Genomic DNA, 26,126 nt, shown 5'->3' with positions numbered 1-26,126 from the left:
CAAAGCTCTTTATGGTCTTAAACAAGCTCCTAGAGCATGGTATAAATGCTTGACGAAGTTCCTTTTTGAAAAAGGCTTTGAAATTGGGAAGATTGATTCTACACTTTTTACTAAAAGGGTTAATGGTGAAATATTTGCGTGCCAAATTTATGTGGATGATATCATATTTGGTTGTACTAACCCCCATTTTAGTGAAAAGTTTGGAAGGCTAATGTTGGAGAAGTTTCAGATGTCTATGATGAGTGACCTCAAATTTTTCTTTGGTTTACAAATCAAGCAACCTAAGGAAGGTACCTTTGTTTCTCAAACAAAGTATACCAAGGAACTTTTCAAGAAGTTCAACATGCAATAAAGTAAAGGTATGAAAACACCCATGCCTACTAGTGGACATCTTGACTTGACTAAGGATGGAAATCAGATTGACCAAAAGGTTTACTGCTCTATAATTGGTTCATTGCTATATCTATGTGCCTCCCGTCCCGATATTATGCTAAGTGTGTGCATGTGTGCACGATATCAAGCGGCCCCTAAAGAATGTCATCTTAAGGCTATGAAAAGATAGTGAAATACTTAATTCGTACACCAAACTTTGGCATTTGGTATCCTAAGAGGTCTTCTTTTGATCTTGTTGGCTACTCCGATTTGGACTATGCCAGTGACAAGGTTGATAGAAAGTCCACTTTGGGTACTTGTCAATTTCTTGGTAGATCCCTGTGTCTTGGTCCTCCAAGAAACATAACTCAGTATCCTTATCCACCACCGAAGCAGAATACATTGCCGCCGGATCATGTTGTGCTCAGTTACTTTGGATGACCCAAACCCTTAAGGATTATGGGATACATGTGAAACATGCTCCATTGCTTTGTGACAATCAAAGTGCTATTAAGATTGCTCACAATCCCGTGCAAAATTGTCGAACTAAGCATATTGAAGTTCGTCATCATTTCATTCGAGATCATGTTGCTAAAGGAGACATCAATCTTAAGCATGTTCATACCAATAAGCAATTGGCAGATATATTCACCAAACCGCTTGATGAGAAAGTATTTTGCCTTTTGAGAGGTGAATTGAACACATTGATGCCTCAAACTTGGAGTAGAAACTCCATTTGGATACATGCAAGGCATGCGTCCTTTTTATGACTAATCCTTGATACGTCTCTTATGATGATGATCATATGTCTTGGATCTATACTTGTACCCTTGCATGTTATCTAACCCTTGTAGGTATTTGGATGAACCCAAATCTATGAGATTGCGAAGCACTCACATTTTGAGGAATCTCTACATCACAAAGTTCCCACTATATGGTGGTTGAATACAAGGAAGCATGAACCCACTCAACATATCCTTTGACATTTTCAATATAACAAATTTCATTTGGTATCAAGTTTCATGATTGTCATTTTGGATACACAAGTGCTCTTCCTTGCAAAACTAACCCATGTAGGAAGATGACCTCAAACTACTGAGGGTGCTCCTAACTCTTGATGGACTACACCAACCTTGAGCATCCAACACAAGTTCAGCTACATGATCAAGATCAACACCACAACCCAAGGTACGTCATTCCATCTTAGAGAAGCTTTGCCCCAAGTCATGAGTCAAAGAAACTCAACAATATGTTAATACATAAAAATGATTGAATGACAAATGGTAACCCCATTTTGAGCTTAAACGATGAGGATGACCTACGATCAAGTGCTATCACTTGACTCCTCAGTGAATATACTCTAACATAGGTGACTCTTTTGCCAACCCCCTCTAGATGAAGTTCTCTAGTGTTTCTTTGATCATTTACTTTGTGTTCTAGCATATATTTCTTACTATTTGTTCCCCTTTTAAAAAAATCATCTAGATCTCTTTTCTGATTTTCTTCTGTTACCTTGATGTTAATTCATTGCTAATCTTTCTTTTAATTCCTTGCAAATCCTTGTGAGATTTCATTTGCCAAGTGAGCTGAGATTAACAAAATCTTTACTCCAAGTTGAACTCGGTCCCTCCGATCCAAACCCATCGGCTCGACCGAAAACACAAGGTCTCCTTGTGAACAGCTCATCGGTCCAACCGACATGGACTGATTCGGTCTCACCGATCTGGACTTTCTGTGACTGTGATTTCGGCGTCACCCAAGGAAAACAATTGGCATCACCGATTTCAACTGTGAGAAAATATTTTTCCATTTCTTATTGCCTATTTCCTTCAGCTCCACTCAATGATTCTATCCTCTATCAGCATCTCAGACTACCTACTGGTTTGTACTGACTCCGAAGGACCACACCTGTTTGACTCATGCTCCAGAAGTGCCCTTCTTGGGAATTGATGTCAAAGGGGGAGAGAGACCATCAAAGCTTATCATATGAGCTCATCTAAGCTCTTCTACATATGCTTGTTGACAAAAGAGGAGATAAGTCACATGTCTTTAAGAGGGGAAAGACATGTCAACATGTTTGATCTTAGCTATTGCTAATATTCTTGTTGCTCTAAATTTTGGTTGATTGTACCATTTCTTGCTCTGATTTTGTCTCACCCTACCTTCTCCCATTATCCAATATGAGATTCAGGAGGAGAAAGAGTTCATGTCTAGGGGAGGAAAATCTTTGGAATTCATTGCATATCTTTCGATCTTTGGGGACATGTCAATATCTAAATGGAATACTTACTACTCACCCATTACATGCCATCCCAATCTTGGTGCTCTTGTGGTTTCCTGAAAGTGCTTTACTTAGAGTGTTCTTGTGTTATCTAACCATGTTCTCTCAAGTCCACTCCTCCCAAAGCACGCTCAAGACCACAAGGTAAGTATATGCATCACACTCATGTGCATGATGATCTCTTACAGATTTACATATTGTTTGAAAGAAGGATTCATACACATGGAGGTACACTTCTTACCCACATTATTTGCTTGCTCTATCATGCTCTATCATGCTCATGCATTCACATGTTCTTATATTCTAACTTCACATGATTACATACATGTAGGGGAGCTTATGCATGTTACATGTCCTTCCAAAGATTTACCTATTACCTTTCATATCTTTAATCTAAAGCTTTGATGTATATTGTCATCAATTACCAAAAAGTGGGAGATTGAAAGCATAAGTGCTCCCTCGGTGATTTTGGTAATTAATGTCAACATATCTCTTGTTGGACTAATGTATTTATCTAGTGTATTTCAGACAAGTTCAACAATGGTTTGGAAACAACAAGAGGATGTGGAACCCCTTCAAGATGCTAAGGACACATATTGGAAAAAGCTCAAGACTCTTCATTTCTATTTTAGTTATCCAAGATCACAGTGAGTACATAGGAAAGCCAATACTATTAAAAGGGGATGAGGTGTTGCTTAATGGTCTAGTTCCTCAAAATGCTTAGTGATATTGCTCCAAATCCCTCAACCACTTTCTCATTTCCAAATATGTCAAAATCTCAAAGTCAAACTCGGCCCCACCAAAATGTTCTACCTGGTGCCACCGAGTTCATTTGACCTAGCCACTGCCAGAAACCTTATCACTTCGGTCACATCGATATAGCTCTCGGTCACATTGAGATGGCCTTGCAAACTCTCTGTTGCCTGTTGCAATTATTTTGGTCTCACAGAAATGTGCAATCGATCCCACCGAGTTTTCTTGACCAACTCTCTGTTTGATCTTTGTTGAAATCGTTCTCACCGAGTTCAAGCAATCGACTTCACGGAGATAAGGTTTTTTCCTAGCCCTAGCACATCGGTCCCACCAAGTTGTTCCAGTCAGTCCCACCGATATTCCTAACGTTCACATTTTGAACTGAATCGGTCTCACTGAGTTCTTCTATTCGGTCTGATCGAGTTGGGCCAAATGTGTCTAATGGTTCGATTTTGTGTGGAGGCTATATATAACCCTCCACCCCTTCTCCATATGTGAGAGAGCCACCAAAACGTGCCTACGCTTCCATCATACATTTTTTGAGAGAGAACCACCTACTCATGTGTTGAGATCAAGATAATCCAATCCTACCACAAGATACTTGATTTCTAGCTTTCCCCAAGTTGCTTTCCACTCAAATCATCTTTCCACCATATCCAAATCTGTGTGAGAGAGTTGAGTGTTGGGGAGACTATGATTTGAAGCACAAGAGCAAGGAGTTCATCATGAAGACAACATCTATTATCTTTTGGAGAGTGGTCTCTCCTAGATTGATTAGGTGTCTCTTGGGAGCCCCGACAATATTGTGGAGTTGAATCAAGAAGTTTGTAAGGGCAAGGAGATCGCCCACTTCATGAAGATCTACCCGAGTGAGGCAAGTCCTTCGTGGGCGATGTCCATGGTGCGACAGACAAGGTTGCTTCTTCATGGAGCCGTCATGGGTGGAGCCCTCTGTGGACTCGCGCAACCGTTAGCCTTCGTGGGTTGAAGTCTCCATCAACGTGGATGTACGATAGCACCACCTATCGGAACCACGCAAAAAATCTCTGTGTCTTCATTCCATTTGCACACTCCAATCCCATGCCTTTACTTTCTTGCAATTAGCATGCTTTACTCTTTCCACTGCTCATACTCTTTCCATGCTTGCTTGAAATGTATTGTGAATGCTTAAACTTGTGCTAAAAACTCCATATCAACTTGAAGAACTTAAAAATTGCCACTTTTACTTGTTGAGGGTCTAATCAGCCCCCTCTAGATCCCTCTTCTCGATCCTTTCACTCGGCCACGAGGGCCGCGGCGGTGCCATGTGCGTGCTCGGGTGCAAATTTACCATGAGAGGGGGTGCTGCCAAGGTGGCGGAAAAAGGAGACAAGGGAGAGGATGACAGACGGGGCTGGCCCGGTGCATGTGTGGGATTTACCGAGAGAGCGAGAGGTCCAGGTGGGCTGGGCTCCAGCTCGGTTGGGCTTCAGGTAATGTTTTCTTTCATGTGTTCCTTTATTCTCCGTTTAAAAATTAAACATGACTTGGAGAAAAAGAACAAAGGCTTAGGGAAGGAATCACGGAGAGATAAATATATCCCTGGACTCCTGGGATTTGCACTATTTGCAAAAAAATTCTTTGGCAAGTTTTAGAGACTGGAAATTTAGACAAGTTTGAATTTAGTTCAAACTTAAATAAATTGAAAGTCCAACCAGAACATGCCCAAATGAGATGAAAATTGGAGGAGAGGGTCTTGGCATTATTCAGGATTCATAGGGACAGGTTGAACATTTTCCCGAATAGGAAAAATGTCACAAGAAAAATAAAGGAAATAAGGAAGAAAGGAGAAGTTTGGATGGGATAGAAACTTGGGTGACCTTGATGAATGGTTGCTGGAATGTGCATCGTGAAATAATGAGGTGGAGATAAGAAGAAGAGGGGTTCACACAAGAACACGCGACAAAACTTAAATATGCAAACCAAGGCATGATTATCTTGATGCAATGCAATAAAATTACAATAGACACATCAAAATCATGTAGCATATCACAAGCATGATGATTATGGCAACAACAAGGATGGCATAATATAATCAATAATGAACATGATGCAAGAAGAAAAACATGACAATGACACTCATCATGATCAAGAAACAAAACACAAGGATGGCATGGCACTATCATGTACATGGCAACAAACAATGGAAACACACGACGACAACGAATAATAGAAGGAAGGTAACTGGAGCATCGGTCTCGGGGCATCACAACAATCCCCCACTAACAGAAGATCTCATCCCAAGATCTTAGGAATGAAAGGAAGAGAAAGAGGATAATGAAACTGAAAGGAAATGAATGAATATCCTGAAGAAGAGAATCGATTGAAGATGTCTCATCCCGATGACGAACTTGAGAATAACTCCTGGAAATTAGAAGAGTTAGGTAAGATCTTGGGAATAAACCTGTGGGTTATGGGCCCAATGAAAATAAATACCATTGAGAATGATCGTTTGAAAGAAAGATGATGCACCAAAACAATTGAAAGAGTTGAATGAGGTGACAACCTTGAATGAATTTGAACGCAAACACGAACCTTCTGAGATGTCTTCAGCACTCTAGAATGATTAAATGGCAAGAGGCGAACGAGCAAGGCAAAACAATTGAGCCACGGAAAAGAATATGATCAACTTGACAAACTTGAATTGAATCCACCAGAAAAGAAAACGATACAGACAATGATGAACTAGACGAGAATCCACCAGTTGAAATAATTGAGGAAAGAATGAAGAGGCTTCGCACGAATAAAATGGATGCTCGATTAGAGGCTTCAGATTCAGGGAAGAAAAGGGTGGGCGGTGGGAAAACAAAACAACTTGGGACGGGGAAACAACGGAATAACTTGAAGTGAAGTGCACCGGTTGAAAAGAATTGACAACGCAACGATAAAAAATAACCGCGTGATCCTGATACGTGTCCATCATATCTACATTTCCAAACTGTTTTGCCCTTGTTTTGGACTCCAACTTGCATGATTTGAATGGAACTAACCTGGACTGATATTGTTTTCTGCAACATTTCCATGGTGTTATTTTTGTGCAGAAATAAAAGTTCTCGGAATGACCTGAAAATTTACAAAGAATATTATTGGAATATATAAAAATATTGGCTCAAGAATCAACCAGAGGGGGGGCACCCAGAGGCCACAAGACCTGGTGGTGCCCTGCAGGCTTGTGGCGCCCCTAGAGCTCCTCCGACACTAAATCCAACTCTATAAGTACATATTCACGGAGAAAAAAATCAGAGAGAAGGCTGATCTGGAGTCTGTTCGGGGCTCCGGAGAGGGGGATTCGTCGCCATCATCATCACCAACCTTCCTCCATCACCAATTTTATGATGCTCACTGTTGTGCGTGAGTAATTCCATCGTAGGCTTGCTGGACGGTGATGGGTTGGATGAGATTTATCATGTAATCGAGTTTGTTTTGTTAGGGTTTTATCCCCAGTATCCACTATGTTCTAAGATTGATGTTGCTACGACTTTGCTATGCTTAATGCTTGTCACTAGGGCCCGAGTGCCATGATTTCAGACATGAACCTATTATGTTTTCATGAATATATTTGTGTTCTTGATCCTATCTTGCAAGTTGTAGACACCTATTACGAGTTATGATCTGCATACCCCAAGGTGACAATAATTGGGATTCTTTCCGGTGATTACCGTAGTTTGAGGAGTTCATGTATTCACTATGTGCTAATGCTTTGGTCCGATTCTCTATTAAAAGGAGGCCTTAATATCCCTTAGTTTCCATTAGGACCCCGCTGTCATGGGAGGGTAGGACAAAAGATGTCATGCAAGTTATTTTCCATAAGCACATATGACTATATACAAAATACATGCCTACATTATATTGATGAATTGGAGCTAGTTCTGTGTCACTCTAGGTTATAACTGCTACATGATGAATATCACCCGATACAATTATCATTTCCGATCCATTGCGTACGAGCTTTTCACATATTGATCTTTGCTAAGTTACTTTCATTGCTACTTGCTAGTGCTGTTACAATAACTATAAAACTGCTATTACTTTTGCCACCATTGAGGGAGTCCTGGATTATGGGGTCCTCAGGGGTCTGGGATGTCTAGCATGGGCCGGATTGATGGGCCATGAAGATACAAGATAGAAGGACTCAAGATACAAGATTGAAGGACTCTCCTTTGCGTGGATTGCAAGCTTAACGTTCGGATGTGTAGTTTTCTTTCTCTGTAAACCGACTCTGTACAACCCTAGGCCCCTCCGATGTCTATATAAACCGGAGGGTTTAGTCCATAGAGGCTACCAAACTTCATATAGGCTAGACATCTAGGGTTTAGCCATTACGATCTCGAGGTAGATCAACTCTTGTAACCCCTATACTCATCCAATACAATCAAGAAGGACGCAGGATTTTACCTCCATTAAGAGGGCCCAAACCTGGGTAAACAATGTGTCCCCTTTGTCTCCTGTTAACTTTGATCCTCAGACGCATAGTTCGGGACCCATACCCGAGATCGGCCGGTTTTGACACCAACATTGGTGCTTTCATTGAGAGTTCCACTGTGTCGTCGACGGCAGGATCGATGGTTCGCCTTGTCATTAACGCAACATTACCTCTGGAGATGCCTGAAGGAAATATGCCCTAGAGGCAAGAATAAAGTTGTTATTTATATTTCCTTATATCATGATAAATGTTTATTATTCATGCTAGAATTGTATTAACCAGAAACTTAGTACATGTGTGAGTACATAGACAAACAAAGTGTCACTAGTATGCCTCTACTTGACTAGCTCGTTAATCAAAAGATGGTTAAGTTTCCTAACCATAGACGTGAGTTGACGTTTGATGAACGGGATCACATCATTAGAGAATGATGTGATTGACTTGACCCATCCATTGGCTTAGCACAATGATCGTTTAGTTTATTGCTATTGCTTTCTTCATGACTTATACATGTTCCTATGACTATGAGATTATGCAACTCCCGAATACCGGAGGAACACTTAGTGTGCTATCAAATGTCACAGTGTAACTGAGTGACTATAAAGATGATCTACAGGTGTCTCCAATAGTGTTTGTTGAGTTGGCATAGATCGAGATTAGGATTTGTCACTCCGTGTATCGGAGAGGTATCTCTAGGCCCTCTCGGTAATGCACATCACTATAAGCCTTGTAAGCAATGTGACTAATGAGTTGGTTGCGGGATATTGCATTACGTAAAGAGTAAAGAGACTTGCCAGTAATGAGATTGAACTAGGTATTGAGATACCGATGATCCAATCTCAAGCAAGTAACATACCAATGATAAAGGGAACAATGTATGTTGTTATGCGGTTTGACCGATAAAGATATTCGTAGAATATGTAGGAACCAATATGAGCATCCAGGTTCCGCTATTGGTTATTGACTAGAAGTGAGTCTCGGCCATGTCTACATAATTCTCGAACCCATAGGGTCCGCACGCTTAACTTTTGATGCCGATCGGTATTATGAGTTTATGTGTTTTGATATACCGAAGGTAGTTCGGAGTCCCGGATGTGATCACGGACATGACGAGGTGTCTTGAAATGGTCGAGACATAAAGATCGATATATTGGAAGGCTATGTTTGGACACCGGAATGGTTTCAGATAAGTTTGGGCAATTACCGGAGTACTGGGGGGTTATTGGAACCCCTCGGGGAGTCAATGGGCCTTAAATGGCCATGGTGGGAGAGAGAAGAAGGCGACCAAGTGGGGGGTGCGCCCCCCAAGCCCAATCCAAATTGGTGAGGGGGCCAACCCCCTTTCCTTCTCTCCTTATCCTTTTTCCTTCTTCTCCTACTCCAACTAGGGAAGGGGGGCCTACTCCTACTAGGAGTAGGAATCCCCCTTGGGGCGCGCCATAGAGAGGGCTGGCCCTCCCCTCCTCCACTCCTTTATATACGGGGGAGGGGGCACCCCATAGACACACAAGTTGACAGTTGTCTTAGCCATGTGCGGTGCCCCCCTCCATAGATTTCCACCTCGGTCATGTCGTTGTAGTGCTTAGGTGAAGCCCTGCGTTGGTAACTTCATCATCACCATCATCATGTCGTCGTGCTGACGAAACTCTCCATCGGTCTCAGCTGAATCAAGAGTACGAGGGACGTCACCGAGCTGAACGTGTGCAGATCGCGAAGGTGCCGTGCGTTCGGTACTTGATCGGTTGGATCACGAAGATGTTCGACTACATCAACAACGTTACTTAATGCTTCCGCTTTCGGTCTATGAGGGTACATGGACACACTCTCCCCTCTCCTTGCTATGCATCACCTAGATGGATCTTACGTGTGCGTAGGAATTTTTTTTGAAATACTGCGTTCCCCAATAGTGGCATCCGAGCCTGCTCTATGCGGAGATGTTATATGCACGAGTAGAACACAAAGGAGTTGTTGGAGCGGGTATATACATATTTCTTGTTGTCACTAGTTGATTCTTGATTCAGCGGTATTGTTGGATGAAGCGTCTCAAACCAACATTATGCGTATGCTTACACGAGACTGGTTCTACCAATGTGCTTCGCACACAGGTGGCTAGTGGGTGTCTGTTTCTCCAACTTTAGTTGAATCGGTTTCAATGAACAAGGTTCTTTCTGAAGATCAAAAAGTAATCACTATACTACATTGTGGTTTTGATGCGTGGGTAAGAACTGTTCTTGCTAGAAGCCCGTAGCATCCACCTAAAACTTGCAACAATAAAGTACAGGACGTCTAACTTGTTTTTGCAGGGCATGTTGTGATGTGATATGGTCAAGACATGATTATATAAATTGTTGTATGAGATGACCATGTTTTGTAACACTGTTATTGGCAACTGGTAGGAGCCATATGGTTGTCGCTTTATTGTATGAAATGCAATCGCCATGTAATTGCTTTACTTTATCACTAAGCGGTAGCGATAGTTGTAGAAGCAATAGTTGGCGAGACGACAACGATGCTTCGATGGAGATCAAGGTGTCAAGCCGGTGATGATGGTGATCATAACGGTGCTTTGGAGATGGAAATGAAAAGGCACAAGATGATGATGGCCATATCATATCACTTATTTGATTGCATGTGATGTTTATCCTTTATGCATCTTATTTTGCTTAGTACGGTGGTAGCATTATAAGATGATCTCTCACTAAATTTCCAGGTACAAGTGTTCTCCATGAGTATGCACCGTTGCTATAGTTTTTCGTCGTCGGCGTTCTGGGAACGGGGGTCCCCAGACTTGCTGCCTGCAGCCCACGGCGTGGCTCTGCGAGTGGGCCCATACATCCCACCTTCACCAGCAAGGACTCAAGACCCTCGCGAGGGGGCAAGCCTCGTGAGGAAGACGACACGAGACCTCCTTAGGAGCGGCTTCACCAGGCTGGCTAGCGAGGGGCGGAGAGATCAAGGCCAGGCAAACCTCGCGAGGCTCCGATGACATGAGCCATGATGATCGAGATCAGGCGGGCACCAGCACGCACAGTGTCCTTGTTTCCTCTTTGGTGCTAAGGAAGCAAGCGCAGACGCAGAGTCCCGAGGCGTCAAGCAAAGGTTTCCCTATCGGTGCAACGAGACCAAGACCAGCAGGACGGCAAGATGGAGGTCACCGTGGAGCCCAAGACGGCATCACCACCAGAGCCTTTTGCGGGCGGAGACTGCTTTTGTCAGGATAAGCTGTACTAGCTGTCCCCTTTCGAATTGGCCGTTTTTGGCTCCCTTCCCACTCAATATTTGGGGAGAGGACCAGGGCCTCTACAAATAGGACTAGCCACCACCATAGCTAGGGGAGGAGACGGATAGAGAGATCGGGGGATCGATCGGACGGATCGAGAGAGACCAGAGCTACCACAAGTCCACCAAGCACAAGAACACCTCTCCTCAGGAGGTTGTTCTTCGCCTTGTACTATTCATCCTCAGCCCAGGAGGCAATCCACCACCACCACACTAGAGTAGGGTATTACACCACAATGGTGGCCCGAAGCAGTATAAATCTTGTGTCCTTTGTGTTGCGAGTTCATCGAGTTAGCCCGTAAGATCTTAGCGAAGCTAGGACGTGGTTCGGTAGGGGGAGATCTTCGCGTGCACCCCGGTGTTCGAATCTTCAGGGTTTTGCCGGAACCCATGATCCGACATTTGGCGCGCCAGGTAGGGGTGCGTCGAAGCCTCCCTTCCGTCGCTCCGCGTCCTGTTGCTTCATCGTCTCCATGGCTGACGCTCGCGCTGAGCGCCGGGCTGCCCTCGCTGCCCGCATCGCTCAGACGGCTCTCGTCGGTGCACCACCCCGTTGTTCCTCGTCGCCTACTGCCAACGCCGCCACTGGCCCAGCGGGGAACGAGCAGCAAGCATCCTCACTGCACCCCTCGGTGCGGCGGGACGGCCACACTGCCACTCCATCGCTGACCCTGGCCGGCTCGTCATCCCACGCTCGTCGCGCCCCCGTGGATGCACAGGCTGCTCTGTGCATGGCGCGCGAGCTCCGGCGCTACCGCCCAATCGATGACCTCTACAAGGACTGGCTGGACCGCATCCCTGAGCTTGTCATTGTCGCAAGTGTCGGTGTCAAAACCTGCGGATCTCGGGTAGGGGGTCCCGAACTGTGCGTCTAAGGCGGATGGTAATAGGAGACAAGGGCCACAATGTTTACCCAGGTTCGGGCCCTCTCGGTGGAGGTAATACCCTACTTCCTGCTTGATTGATCTTGATGATATGAGTATTACAAGAGTTGATCTACCACGAGATCGTAGAGGCTAAACCCTAGAAGCTAGCCTATGTTTATGATTGTTGTTGTCCTATAGAATAAACCCTCCGGCCTATATAGACACCGCAGGGGGCTAGGGTTATACATAGTCGGTTACAAGGGAGGAGATCTACATATCTGAACTGCCAAGCTTGCCTTCCATGCAAAGGAGAGTCCCACCCAGACACGGGACAATGTCTTCAATCTTGTATCTTCATAGTCCAACAGTTCAGCCAAAGTATATAGTCCGGCTGTCCGAGGACCCCCTAATCCAGGACTCCCTCAGTAGCCCCTGAACCAGGCTTCAATGACAATGAGTCCGGCACGCAGATTGTCTTCGGCATGGCAAGGCGGGTTCCTTCTCCGAATACTCCATAGAAGATTTTGAACACAAGGATTGTGTTCAGCTCTACAAAACAAATTCCATATACCACCGTAGAGAGTATAATATTTCCACAAATCTAATCTGCTGAATACTTTTCATAACGTGACATCACGCCATAGCTCGTCATTACTCGAACCGTTTTTCTCAACCAGCTACTACATGTATTGTGAGGCAGTTTTCTTGGCACGTCTTGTCGAAGCAGAGATCGTGTCCCCTTATCACGGGATTCTCATCAATACGGGTGTGGGTAACCCAACCGCGCCATCAATTATGGCGCTTGGGGAATAAGCGAGTTTACCAGGCAGGTGGGGAAGCGCATAGCTTCTTCCGCCCTTATAAAGGGACAAGGAATCCTCCTTTTCACCCACGCCTTCTTCTTCCTTGCCCATCCATTCTTGCGCACTCGAGCTCCAGCGCCCAAGTTTGCATTTTCTCCGTAAAACCACTCCAAACATGTCCGGAGCGGGAGGCAAGTGGATGGTCTCCTCCATTATGGAGGAGAACATTACGAAGCTCCGGGAAGCCGGATACCTAGTCGCATACATCGTGCACCGGCACCCAGACGCGGGGCAGATCGTCCCTACCCCTGAATCCCACGAAATGGTTGTATCCCTTACCCATTTCGTCCGCGGGCTGGGATTTCCCCTCCACCCATTTGTTCGCGGGCTAATGTTCTACTACGGGCTAGACTTCCATGATCTGGCCCCCAATTTCATCCTCAACATCTCGGCGTTTATCGTCGTGTGCGAGACCTTGCTCCGTATCAAGCCCCACTTTGGTGTGTGGCTGAAGACCTTCAATGTTAAACCGAAGGTGGTGGTTGGCCAGCAAGCAGAGTGCGAAGGCGCCATGATGGGAAAAATGCCCAACGTCACCTGGCTCGAAGGCTCCTATGTGGAGATAGTGAAGGGGTGGCAATCGGGGTGGTTCTACATCACCGAGTCATGTGACACCAACTCGGTGGCGGCCCCCGAATTTCGATCTGGCATCCCCACGCGGCTCACCTCCTGGAAAGAGAAGGGCCTATGCTGGGGTTCATTGGTGGAGCTGAACGGACTCCAAAACTATGTTAAAAACATGATAAGCAAGAAAATCAAGCTTGTCAACATGGTCCAGGTCATGATCTTCCGCCGAATCCTCCTGTGTCAAAGACGGGCATTCAATATGTGGGAGTTCGACCTGGCTCAGCACCAGACGCTGCGGGAGCTCTTCGACACGACACACCAGGACATCTAGAGGGTGTTGTTCAAGTCCGCCGAGGTACCTCCTCCCCGTACCTTGGATCACGGACTCAGCGCAAAGCGCCTTGCCAATCCGGTAAGCTTCTTATATCTCATAAGACGTTTCTTTCCCCAGTATAATCATGTGGGGGATCTAAGCTTCCACGCCATTTAATAGGAATAGGTTGCGACAGCAGAGCGGATTGATTGTCCGCCCTCACTGCCCGAGGATCCAGCAAGTGCTCTCTTAACGGAGATGCTGGTTCTGGCGCCCTATGAGGAGCCGGAGAAGAAGGCCAAGAAGAAGGCCACGGGGACTAGGAAAGGTCTCCGGCGCAAGGTCGTATCGGAATCATCGTCCGATAACACCGAGGCGCCCTCCTCCCCCGAAAACTAGGAGGAGGAAGAGGAAAGTTCTCCCCCCCCAGCTGGGGGAGACAAGAAAAGGAAGGCCGCCCCATCAGGGGAAGCCAACGGGTCCAAGAAGGGAAGGACTCTCCTTCCGGACTGCTCCACGGCGGCCGCTTTTAGCGACGAGGAGTGGTTACCCAGGGACAAGCCCCTGGCGAAGTCGTAAGTATCTGGATACCGTAATAATTCTTGGTATGTTTTATTTTATTACTTCTTATCATGCCGAACATGATCATGCAGCCCCTCCAAAGCCCGTATCGGCGTATCCTGTTCGGATGAGTCTTTGGGCCCGTCGGAGATGAACAGCGATTCACTCCCGACCGCCTCCTCCCCCGCCCTACGGACGATGTCGAGGTGCTATCTCAAAGGGTACTGAACCAAGGGGAGACAATTCCAGAAGCTCCCAAAGGCGACATTCCGGATGCTGGGCGCACGAGGGGTAAGACTCCCATGGGCTCTAATGCCGGGGGCAGCAAGTCTGTGCCGATGGCCTCTGTCCATCCAGGGTCATCGGACAATTTGCTGGAAGCGTTTTGCGGCACTTCCATTGATGAAGAGCACCGCACTGTCATGAGTGCGGTGGTCAAGAAGATTCAGTCTGCCAAAAGCAGACTGACTGAAGCCCCTGCCAGCCTCCTAACAGGCTTTGAGGTAAGTATTCAAATTGTGAGAAAATGTTACAGCATAGACAGTGCCCCTGATGCTCTATTTGATGTTCCAAAGAAAGGTCGAACAAAGGATCAAATCATAATCACATGAGTCTAATCAGAATATGTCTATGTGAATAAGCAGGCTTCACTGCTGGCCGCTGCCGCTCACACGGCGGAGGTCTCCGCACTGAAGCGGGACCTTGAGCGGTCCGAGGAAGAGCTCGGCCTTACCAAGAGGCAGCTCAAAGAGAACAAAGTTAAGTGATACCTCATCTATTTATTGATAAAGAGAAAAGGAAACTGGTTGTTAGATCACAGGATCGTCATGAATTTTTCTAGGGGCCACGATCGAAGTGGCGACCCTGAAGAAGGCGCGCTGTCCGAGGCTGAAGGCAAAGGGGCCAAGGAGCGAGCCAAGCGCGAGAAGAAAGAGGCCCTAGTCAGCGAGGTTCAGCAAGAGCTCCAAGAGTTTGTCAAGAAGTATGAGTCCTTGGAGCGTGACTTGAAGACGGAAGGGTCCGAGCTTGCAAAGGCCCTCGAGAACGCACAAAATGCCAAGGCCAAAGCCCAAAAGGCCCTCCAGGAAATTGAGGCGGTCAGGAAGATAGCGGTGGGTAAGGAATTCTGTATGCAAAGCAAGCATGTGAAGGAAACTTTCCTTTTACTTACCCGAATTAGGAGCAATCTAGGAGTGTTCGCAGATCTACCCCGTAGTGTGTCGGATGCCGCGGAGTTCTACTGTGCCGAGGAAGGGAGCTTGACGGAGAGGTTGTTCTGGTCTCAGTATACTGGGACCGAACATCCGATGCCCTTGAGCGACCAATTGAAGCAACTGGTCGAGCTTCACAAGGCGGCTGAACTGGCCATGAAGGTCCTCATAGTCCGGATGTGGCCTGGCGAGCCCCTGTCCGACAGCTATTTTGGCCTAGTAAGGCAACTTGTGAATGCCTGCCCCCGGCTTGAAGTCATAAAGTGGTCCGTATGCATTGAAGGTGCGCGCAGGGGTTTTGCCTGGGCGAAAGTGCACTAGGAGAAGATGGACGCCGAAAAGATGGTGAAGGAGGGGCCGCCGGAGGGCAAGGAGCATCGCCATCCCGGAAAGTATTATGACAGCATCCTGAAGGGTGCTCACCTTGTGGCAGAGGAATGTTATAAGGATGTAATATTTGAATGAATGAACTCATGTGATCCTGTAATGTGAAACGAGTTCATGTGCGTTATGTAACGCTTGTTAATTTAAAATATTACCTTCTGTGCGGCCGTTTATAAAATTTGAGAGTTGGCCAGTCGTCGGCTTCTGCCCCCATGTAACTAGTACTGAGGTGTTCGGGATAAACCTGATCACTCCTTATCCCAGTTTTGGGTCCTTCGAAGGAGGTGTTCAGTGCAACGAACCAGGCAATCGGACTATAAAGCTTTATCACTCTCACTTAGCCATAGAAGTCTACAATTTTAAATTTTGGCAAAGCCCCTAGTATTCGGAAGGCCGAACTTGGGGCGCTATGCATGCCTAAATCGGACAAGGCCAACTCCTCGCCCGAAGCGGAAAAAATCTTTAAGGATTTGAGACCTGTCGAACAGCGACCAGCTCTCGCCGCATCATGATAGTCAGTTTTCGGCTTTCTCGACTGAGGTGCTCGTCCAGAAAAACCGGGACACAATCGCAGTAGTTCTCCCAGTGCTACCTTAGCCGATATAGCGGAACGTAAGGTACTAAAACATGGGAGCCGGGCAAACCCAACTATTGACCCAAGACATGATTCGGAGCTGATGTATATAATGCTATAAGTTCGGGGTGCCACACTGCCGAAAGTGTTTGGACTTTTCATGCCGTGTTATTGGGTAAACTAAAGCACCTGGCGCACTGCTCGTATCAGAATGTACGGGTGCGACTTGTCGTAAGTAAGGAGACAGGAAAAAAATAGATAAAGGAATGCAATAATGAGCTGATGATGTATATTGTTATTTAAATGATACGTCAAAGCGTATGCATACACATAGTGCAATAAGTAAAAAATAGGACTATTTGACATGTCCTGTCCAAGGACAAGCTGCGTGTGGGTATGCAAAACAGGTATATCGATCGTTATCAGAGACCACCTGAGGATTCCCTTGTACGTCAAAGCTTCTTGCTTCCTTGGTGTTTCTTTCCCATGACGGGTCCGATAATCAGACGATCGGAGAGGGCCTTCAGAGAATAGGGGCCTGAAAGGAAGAAAATGTTAAAGGTATATGGGTCCTAAAGCGGTTGAGCCGCATTGTGGGCCATGCCATTGTCGTGCCTCCGCCTATGCCCATGGTATCTTGAGTGCGTAATTATGTACGCGCGGCGCAAATTTCGCCCCTTGACCAGGACTAGGACGGAGGCCGAATTGCTAGGCGAGCTCTAAACGTGCCTGGCAATCCTCTTGCACGGTACTCCGGACTCGCTTGAAGGTGTCCAGGTTCTTTTTTGCCAAATTGGTGGCTTGCCTCATAAGGCTGCTTTGCGCTTCTGCTGCGAGGGCCGTAGTGTGCTCCTTCGTGAGGAGCGAGCGTTCTGTGTTTCCATTAACTGTTATAACCCCGCGAGGTCCTGGCACTTTGAGCTTGAGGTATGCATAATGAGGTTCATCCAAGCAGTGCATGATAGCCACTGCGGAAGGGGACGATATCGAAGATTAACTCCTCTCTTCGGAAGTTGTCCGAAGATCCGAAGACTACTTCCAGTTTTATTGTGCCCATGCAATAGGCCTCTACACTTTGGATGACACCTTTAAAGGTGGTTTTGGTGGGTTTGATCATCGAGGGGTTTATGCCCATTTTACACACTGTATCTTGATAGAGCGGGTTCAGGCTGCTGCCACCGTCCCTAAGGACTCGAGTGAGGTGAAATCCGTCAATGATGGGGTCAAGGACCAATGCGGCGGAACCGCCATGACAGATACTGGTGAGGTGGTCCCCGCGATCGAAGGTGATCGGACAACAAGACCATGGGTTGAACTTTGGGGCGACTGGCTCCATCGCATAGACGTCCCTCAGTGCACGCTTCCGTTCCGTCTTGGGAATATGGGTTGCGTATATCATGTTTACCGTTTTCACTTGGGGAGGGAATTTCTTCTGTCCTCCTGTGTTCGGCGGCCAGGGATCCTCCTCGTCATCGCTATGCAGCCCCTTTTCCTTGTTTTCGGCATTTAACTTGCCGGCATGTTTGAACACCCAGCATTCTCTGTTGCTTTAGTTGGCTGGTTTATCGGGGGTGCCGTGAATTTGACACGAACGATCGAGTATGCGGTCCAAGCTGGACGGGCCTGGATTGCTTCTTTTGAACGGCTTTTTCCGCTGACCGGATTTAGAGCCACTGAATCCGGCATTGACTGTCGTGTCCTCGGCGTTGTCGCCGTTGTTGCGGCGCTTGTGTCTATTGCGACGTGGCCTGCCATTGCTATCTTTGGCATCTGTATTGCCAGGGTTTCTTGAAGTGTTGTTGCTACGAGCCAGCCAGCTATCCTCGCCCGCACAAAAGTGGGTCACGAGTGTCGTGAGGGCTGCCATGGACTTCGGCTTTTCTTGGCCGAGGTGTCGGGCGAGCCACTCGTTGCGGATGTTATGCTTAAATGCCGCTAAGGCCTCGGCATCCGGACAGTCGACGATTTGGTTCTTTTTTGTTAGGAACAGAGTCCAGAATTTCCTGCCGGATTCCCCTAGCTGTTGGGTAATGTGACTCAAGTCATCGGCATCCGGTGGTCGCACATAAGTGCCCTGGAAGTTATCAAGGAATGCGTCTTCCAAGTTCTCCCAACTGCCAATGGAGTTTGCCGACAGGCTATTAAGCCAATGCCAAGCAGGTCCTTTGAGTTTTAATGGTAGGTACTTGATGCCATGTAGATCTTCACCGCGGGCCATGTGGATGTGGAGGAGGAAATCTTCGATCCATACCGCGGTGTCTGTTGTGCCATCATATGATTCAATATTCACGGGTTTAAAATCTTCTAGGAATTCGTGATCCATTACTTCATCCATGAAGCATAGGGGGTGTGCGGCTCCTCTTTGCCGGGCTATCTCATGATGCAGTTCATACAAGTCTTGTCTGCTATATTCGGCCCGGTCGGATTTGATCTTAGTATATCCGGCTTGACGGTCGTCGTCACTCGTTGGGGCGTGCCACCGTGATCCGTAGATCGATCTTGTAGGTCCTGCTTTGTTTTCCAATACGTCTCGCAGGTCCTGCGTGTTTCCCCGGGCCTTGGTGTTTTTGTTTGACTGGCGACGGGGAGCAGGCTGGACTTCGGGCTGATACGCCACTTTGTCTCGGCCACGAGGTGGCCGGTCAGCCGCATCATACGCTGGTAGTGTAGGCTTCAATGCTTCCTCCTTGAGTTGGGGTAGCAACCTGCGCTTTGGTCAACTTTTGGTTGGGCGCTCGAGTTCGTATTCCTCGGCTGCCAACACTTCGGTCCATCTATCCGCTAGTAGAGCTTGATCAGCTTGAAGCTGTTGTTGCTTTTTCTTCAGGATTTTTGTTGTGGCTATAAGCCGGCTCTTGAAGCGCTCCTGCTCGACGGGATCCTCAGGCACAATAAATTTGCCGTCGTCGAGGCTCACCTCGTTATCGGAGTGAGGCATGTAATTGTCATCCTCTGAATCTCTGTCTGCTGCCTGTTCCTTAGGGCTAGCTTGCCCATCCTCCCGCTCTAAGCCTGGCTGGAGGGGATTGTCTTCGGCACTGTCCGGAGCGTTATTGTCTCTTGTGCTGGTATCGCTGCTTTTTCTATGGTGGGGCTTAGAGCGGCGTCGATGATGCCGGTGCTTTGATTGCTTCTTGAGGGGATTATCCTCCATTGCCTTATTGCCATCGCTTTCTTTGGGGGTGTCCACCATGTATATATCATATGATGAGGTGGCTGTCCAGCGCCCTGTGGGCAGTGGTTCCTGTTCTTCTCCTGCATCGTCGTCCATACTGTTGATGTCTTCGGAGCCGAAATCAAGCATGTCGGTTAATTCATCGACACTGTCTATTCAGTGGGTGGTGGGTGGGGGACGAATTTATTCGTCGTCCGCTTCCCGCTCGAGCCGGACACAGTTCGGCCAAGGGCCTCCTAACAAGGAGAGAGACCTTAACGAATTTAGCACGTCACCCAAGGGTGAGTGCTGAAAGATATCCGTGGAGGTAAACTCCATGATCGGTGCCCAATCAGATTCGATAGGCACGGACGCAGGCGGCTCGGAACCTGTGGCCGGGGACGAATCCAGGGCTCCGGCAATACAGGTCTCACAGGAGGTGAAGTTAGTATTCGGCTCTATCGCCGCTGGGTGTGCGGCCTCCGTGACGGGGTCCATCCACCCGTCCTTGGACGGCATGATCTGCTCTAGATTGAAGTCCAGAGTAGCCACAGGTGTGATCTCCCGAACATCGTCCGGTGACAGAGCTAAGTCATGCTCGTCGCGACTGTGCGGCGCACCTGACATGGGCTCGAATCCGTTGAAGATCAAGTCTTCGCGGATGTCGGCAGTATAGTTCAAGCTTCCAAACCTGACCTGATGGCCAGGGACATAGCTATCGATCTGCTCCAGATGGCCAAGCTAGTTGACCCGCAGTACGAAGCCGCCGAATACGAAGATCTGTCCAGGGAGAAAAACCTCACCCTGGACCGCATCATTGCCGATGATCGAAGGAGCCATCAAGACTTATGGTGACGACACAGTGGAACTCTCAATGAAAGCACCAATGTCGGTGTCAAAACCCTACTTCCTGCTTGATTGATCTTGATGATATGAGTATTACAAGAGTTGATCCACCACGAGATCGTAGAGGCTAAACCCTGGAAGCTAGCCTATGATTATGATTGTTGTTGTCCTACGGACTAAACCCTCTGGTTTATATAGACATCGGAGGGGGCTAAGGTTACACAGAGTCGGTTACAAGGGAGGAGATCTACATATCCGAACTGCCAAGCTTGCGTTCCATGCAAAGGAGAGTCCCACCCAGACACGGGACGAAGTCTTGAATCTTGTATCTTCATAGTCCAACAGTCCGGCCAATGTATATAGTCCGGCTATCCGAGGCCCCCCTAATCCAGGACTCCCTCAGCAGGGGCTCCCCTACGCTGTCCCTCTCGCCGCCTCGCCCTCCGCCAGCTGCGGGCGGCGTGGCCCATGGAGCACCTCCACCACCTCTGCCCCAAGATAGAGTCTTGGCGCCCAGGCGCGCGGCCCAACGGCCCGACTTGCCGCATCTAGCGCCCGCGCAAGAAGGAAGAAGCTGCCGAGAAGTCCCTCGACCACGAGAAAACGCCCCCGCGCTCCCTGTGCCACCATAGCAAGACCCATGCCACCTACGGCAGCGGTGCGCGGACCGCATCAAGGACAAGTTCTCCATATTCGTAACTCCGACCCTTTCCTTTTTTCTGGAGATGTGTTGTGAGTTTCCCTTCATGGTTGGGTTTTGCCTTTGTTTTGCTTTTTTCCATGTCATGCATTTCATATCACGTCATCATGTGCATCTCATTTGCATACGTGTTCGTCTCATGCATTTGAGCATTTTCCCCGTTGTCCATTTTGCATTCCGACACTCCTGCGTCCTACGGCGCCCCCTTTTGCCTCTTCTCGTGAGTGGGTGCTAAACGTTCTCAGAATGGACCGAGATTTGCCAAGCGGCCTTGATACACCACCGGTAGACCGCCTATCAAGTTTCGTGCCATTTGGTGTCCGTTTGATACTCCAACGGTTAACCGGGGAACTGTAAAGGCCTCGTGTGTGTTGCAGCCCAACAACCCTCCAAAACGGCCCAATAACCCTTCCAAACCCCCTCCATCCTCTCGGTCGTTCGATCACGATCGCGTGACCGAAAACCGCTCACCATTTAGATACTCCAAACTCCTCCTACCTATAAGTAGGTGCCCCCCTCCGGATTTTTCGTGCAGTACAAACCCTAGCGTCTTCCTCCTCGCGCCGCCGGACATGTCCAACCACGCCGGACATGTCCATCGGACACGTCCCTTCGGCCAATCCAAAGCCGCCACCTCAGCCTCCGCGGCCCCATGCCCAATCCCCCGCCGCCACATCAGCCCACCACTACCCTCTCTCTCCTCCGCGCCCGCCGCCGGCCTGCGGGGCCCGCGCGTCGCCCGCAGCCGCCCGAACCACCCGCGCCTCCCGCGCCGGTCACCCGTGCACCCCGCTGCCGACTCGAGCTCGCCGCCCCGCCTTGGCTCTGCCCCTCGCTGGCGCGCGTGCCGCGCCCCGCCGCCTCGTCCGGCGCCGCCCCTCGCCGGCCCCTGCTCCTCCAGCCCTGCGTGCCCAGATCCGGTCGTATCCGGAGGCCCCACGACCGGATCCGCCCTCGCCGCAACTCCGACGAACTCCTCATCCTCGTCTTCGGCGAGTTCGCCGACGTTGACCCCGCGTCGGGACCCCTCCATCCCGATCTGGCCTCGTCCCTCGATCCAAATGGCACGCCCGTCCCGCTCCGCTCTGTCCAGTAACCTCTTCATCCACTTTCCACGAGGTTGATTTTTTCCACCAAGTCCCCAGGATTCTCATCTCATATTGCCATGTTTTCCATGCCATAACTTCATGCATATAGCTTCGTTTTGCATGTATAATATATCAAAATGTTCATCATGATGTGCTCTTCATTTTGTTCCATTGTGCCATGCTTGTTTGAGTTCATCTTGATGCCTATATGACTGATGCAAGAGTGCTACAAAATGTTAGGTGCTGATTCTTAACAGTTTATGAGCATTTGTCATTTTTGCCACATTTATTGTGTGATGCATATGGACTTGAGATCTACATGTGTTTAGGGCTATGCCATGCCATCTTTACAGGGGTATATTCCATGTATTTTTGTGATCAATGTGGTGACTAGCACAAGCATAGAAAGTAGCTCTCGTGATATTGCTGATTTCAGAGACTTAGAATTTTACTAAGTCATTTCCCTGCTGTTATTTTTATGCCATGTATTCATGTTGCTACAGTGATATCCATGCCTTATTTGAGTATGTTCAGTAAGGATGTTTTGTACATATGGTTATGCTCTATCCATCCATGCCCCTATTTGCATTTACGGAGTACCCTAGCATGACTCAATATTGCTCTACGTTTGCTATAAAATGTTCCTAGCAGATTGTTTACGTGTTAATCAATTTTGCCAAGGTTGTTGTAGTTGATCCATGCATTCTATAAACTTGTTTTTGCCTTAGTTAGCTTCATGATCATGTCTTCTTGTTGGTAGTATGCTTGTCTTGTCATACAATGCCTTGTGTTGAGTGCACTGAGCTCACAAACATGTCTTCATAACTCTATTTTTGCCATGTCCAGTTTCCTGCAAAGTCTGAATCTGTTAACGAAACTTGCTATGTTTACATGGGCGCCATAATATCTTCTGATCCTTTTTGGGTTATGGTCAGTAAGGGACTTTTGTGCTATGCTTTGAGTATATTCATGCCATGCCTTTGTTTGTTATGTTCTATTCATGTAGCATGTTGTTTACTTGCTCTAAACATGTCTTCCTGATGTTAATTCCCGGCACGTTATTTTCACAAAGTCTGTGATGCTGATATCTTTTGCACTTTTGCCATGCTTGTTTGAATCTGCTCTTGTGTGATTTAGCCGTAGCTCAGTTTTCATCTTTTGTCAAGCATCGTGAGTATATCACTACCATGTGCTTTGTTGTTATGTTGGAGTGCCGTAGCTTAGTTTCTTGTTGCATTCTAGATGGCATCATGCTGCTAATCGCAGAATTGTGCCATTCTTGTTTTTCTTGCCATTTGGAAACCGTGCATCCGATTCCGGTGATCTTTATATCGATTTCGACCGAAATCAACTTATCTTTCTAGCGGAGTACTTGGTTTGCCAAGTTGAGGCCTGGTTCAATCTTTTCCTTCCGGAGCATGCATATGCATTGCATATCACATCTCGCATATCATGCCATGTTTTGCATCATGTTGCTTGCACTGTGGTTGATTGTTGTTTCCTTTGCTTGTGTTCTTGATTTGGGTAGAGCCGGGAGATGATTGCATGATCGAGGAATCTGTTGAGTGCACTTACAAGGATCAAGCTTACGTCAACTCAGAGAACTTTGCAGGCAAGATGACCATACCCTCGAAATCACTTCTACCTTTGCTTGCTAGTTGTTCGCTCTATTACTATGCCGCGATACCTACCACATGCTTATCATGCCTCCCATATTTCCATGCCAAGCCTCAAACTCACCTTTCCTAGCAAACCGTTGTTTGACTATGTTACCGCTTTGCTCAGCCCCTCTTATAGCGTTGCTAGTTGCAGGTGAAGATGTAGTTTGTTCCATGTTGGTACATGTTTCTGTTCGGATATCACAATATCTCTTATTTAATTAATGCATCTATATACTTGGTAAAGGGTGGAAGGCTCGGCCTTATGCCTGATGTTTTGTTCCACTCTTGCTGCCCTAGTTTCCGTCATACCGATGTTATGTTCCTTGATTTTGCGTTCCTTACGCGGTTGGGCTATAATGGGAACCCCTTGACAGTTCGCCTTGAATAATACTCCTCCAGCAAGGCCCAACCTTGGTTTTACCATTTTCCACCTAAGCCTTTTTCCCTTGACTTCTGCAGACTCAAGGGTCATCTTTATTTTAAACCCCCGGGCCAGTGCTCCTATGAGATTTGGTCCAAACCTGTCAGCAGCCGGTGGCCACCAGGGGAAACTCTAGTTTGGCCTACCAGAATCTTGGACAATCCGGTGTGCCCTGAGAATGAGATATGTGCAGCTCCTATCGGGATTTGTCGGCACATTCGGGCGGCTTTGCTGGTCTTGTTTTACCATTGTCGAAATGTCTTGTAATCAGGATTCTGAGTCTGATCGGGTCTTCCTGGGAGAAGGAATATCCTTCGTTGACCGTGAGAGCTTGTGATGGGCTCAGTTGGGACACCCCTGTAGGGTTTTGAACTTTCGAAACCCGTGCCCACGGTTATGGGAAGATGGGAATTTGTTAATGTCTGGTTGTAGAGAACTTGACACTTAACTTAATTAAAATGAATCAACCGCGTGTGTAGCCGTGATGGTCTCTTTCCGGCGGAGACCGGGAAGTGAACATGGTTCTTGTGTTATGCTTGAACGTAAGTAGATTCAAGATCACTTCTTGATCACTTCTAGTTCACGACCGTGCATTGCTTCTCTTCTCGCTCTCATTTGCGTAAGTTAGCCACCATATATGCTAGTGCTTGCTGCAGCTCCACCTCACTACCCTGTCCTACCTTTAAGCTTAAATAGTCTTGATCGCGAGGGTGTGAGATTGATGAGTCCTCATGACTCACAGATACTTCCAAACAGTTGTAGGTGCCGATGATACCAGTGCAAGTGACGCAACCCAGATCAGGTGGGAGATCGATGAAGATCGTGTTTGTTATGTTGTTTCGTTTCTAGTAGATCAGTAGTGGAGCCCATTCGGGGCGATCGGGGATCTAGAAATATGGGTGGTCTTTCTTTATTTTGGTTTTGTAGTCGGACCTTGATTGTATTCTGGATGATGTATGCTACATTTAAGTATTGTGTGAAGTGGTGATTGTAAGCCAACTCTTTATCCCTTCCTTATTCAGTACATGGGATGTGTAAAGATTACCCCTCTTGCGACATGCCTACTATGCGGTTATGCCTCTAAGTTGTGCTCCGACACGTGGGAGATGTAGCCGCATCATGGGTGTTACACAACCGTTCCGCGCCTTCCATAACCTGCATAGCCACAACACCAACGACTGTCAAAAGCTCAGAGCCATTCGAGAAGGATGTTTCGGTCGATGCCCTAAGCACAATGACCAGGGCTCCGGCCGAGGAGGAGGACGTGGTGGCGGACGCTGGGATGACCGTGGCCTGCGCCAGGAGTGGCGCGACCAGCCTCGTGAGGACCACTGGCAGGATCAGCCTTGCGAGGGCTCCTGAAGGGATCAGCCTCGTGAGGATCATCCTCAGGGCAATGCCGGTCTCCCTCCACTACTGCCACCACCAAGACGAGGGGTTGGTGCTTCTAGGAACCACGTGCTATTGCCTGCATCTTGGGCAGAGCTCAAGCCCCAGCCTCACAGTGTATCTTCAAGTAGTTTGCTCACGAGGTGAATGCAGTCCTCCCCAAGCTCGAGGCCACACGCCCGCTCAGGTGGTCCCAGTGAGCCATCACATTCAGCTCGGCAGATCAGCTCAAGTGCGCGACTACCGCCGGCTTCCTCCCGATGCTCTGTTCACCCATCATCAGTAACATGCAAGTCACCAAGACCCTCATCGACGGTGGCGCAGGGCTCAACATCCTGTCCGTCGAGACGTTCGACAACATTCAAGTGCCATATGATCAGC

The sequence above is a fragment of the Triticum urartu genome, chromosome 6A (genome assembly GCF_056163025.1).
Source record: "Triticum urartu cultivar PI428250 chromosome 6A, HENAU_Tu73, whole genome shotgun sequence".
NCBI lineage: Eukaryota > Viridiplantae > Streptophyta > Magnoliopsida > Poales > Poaceae > Triticum > Triticum urartu.
Note: the sequence above shows the minus strand (reverse complement) of the source record.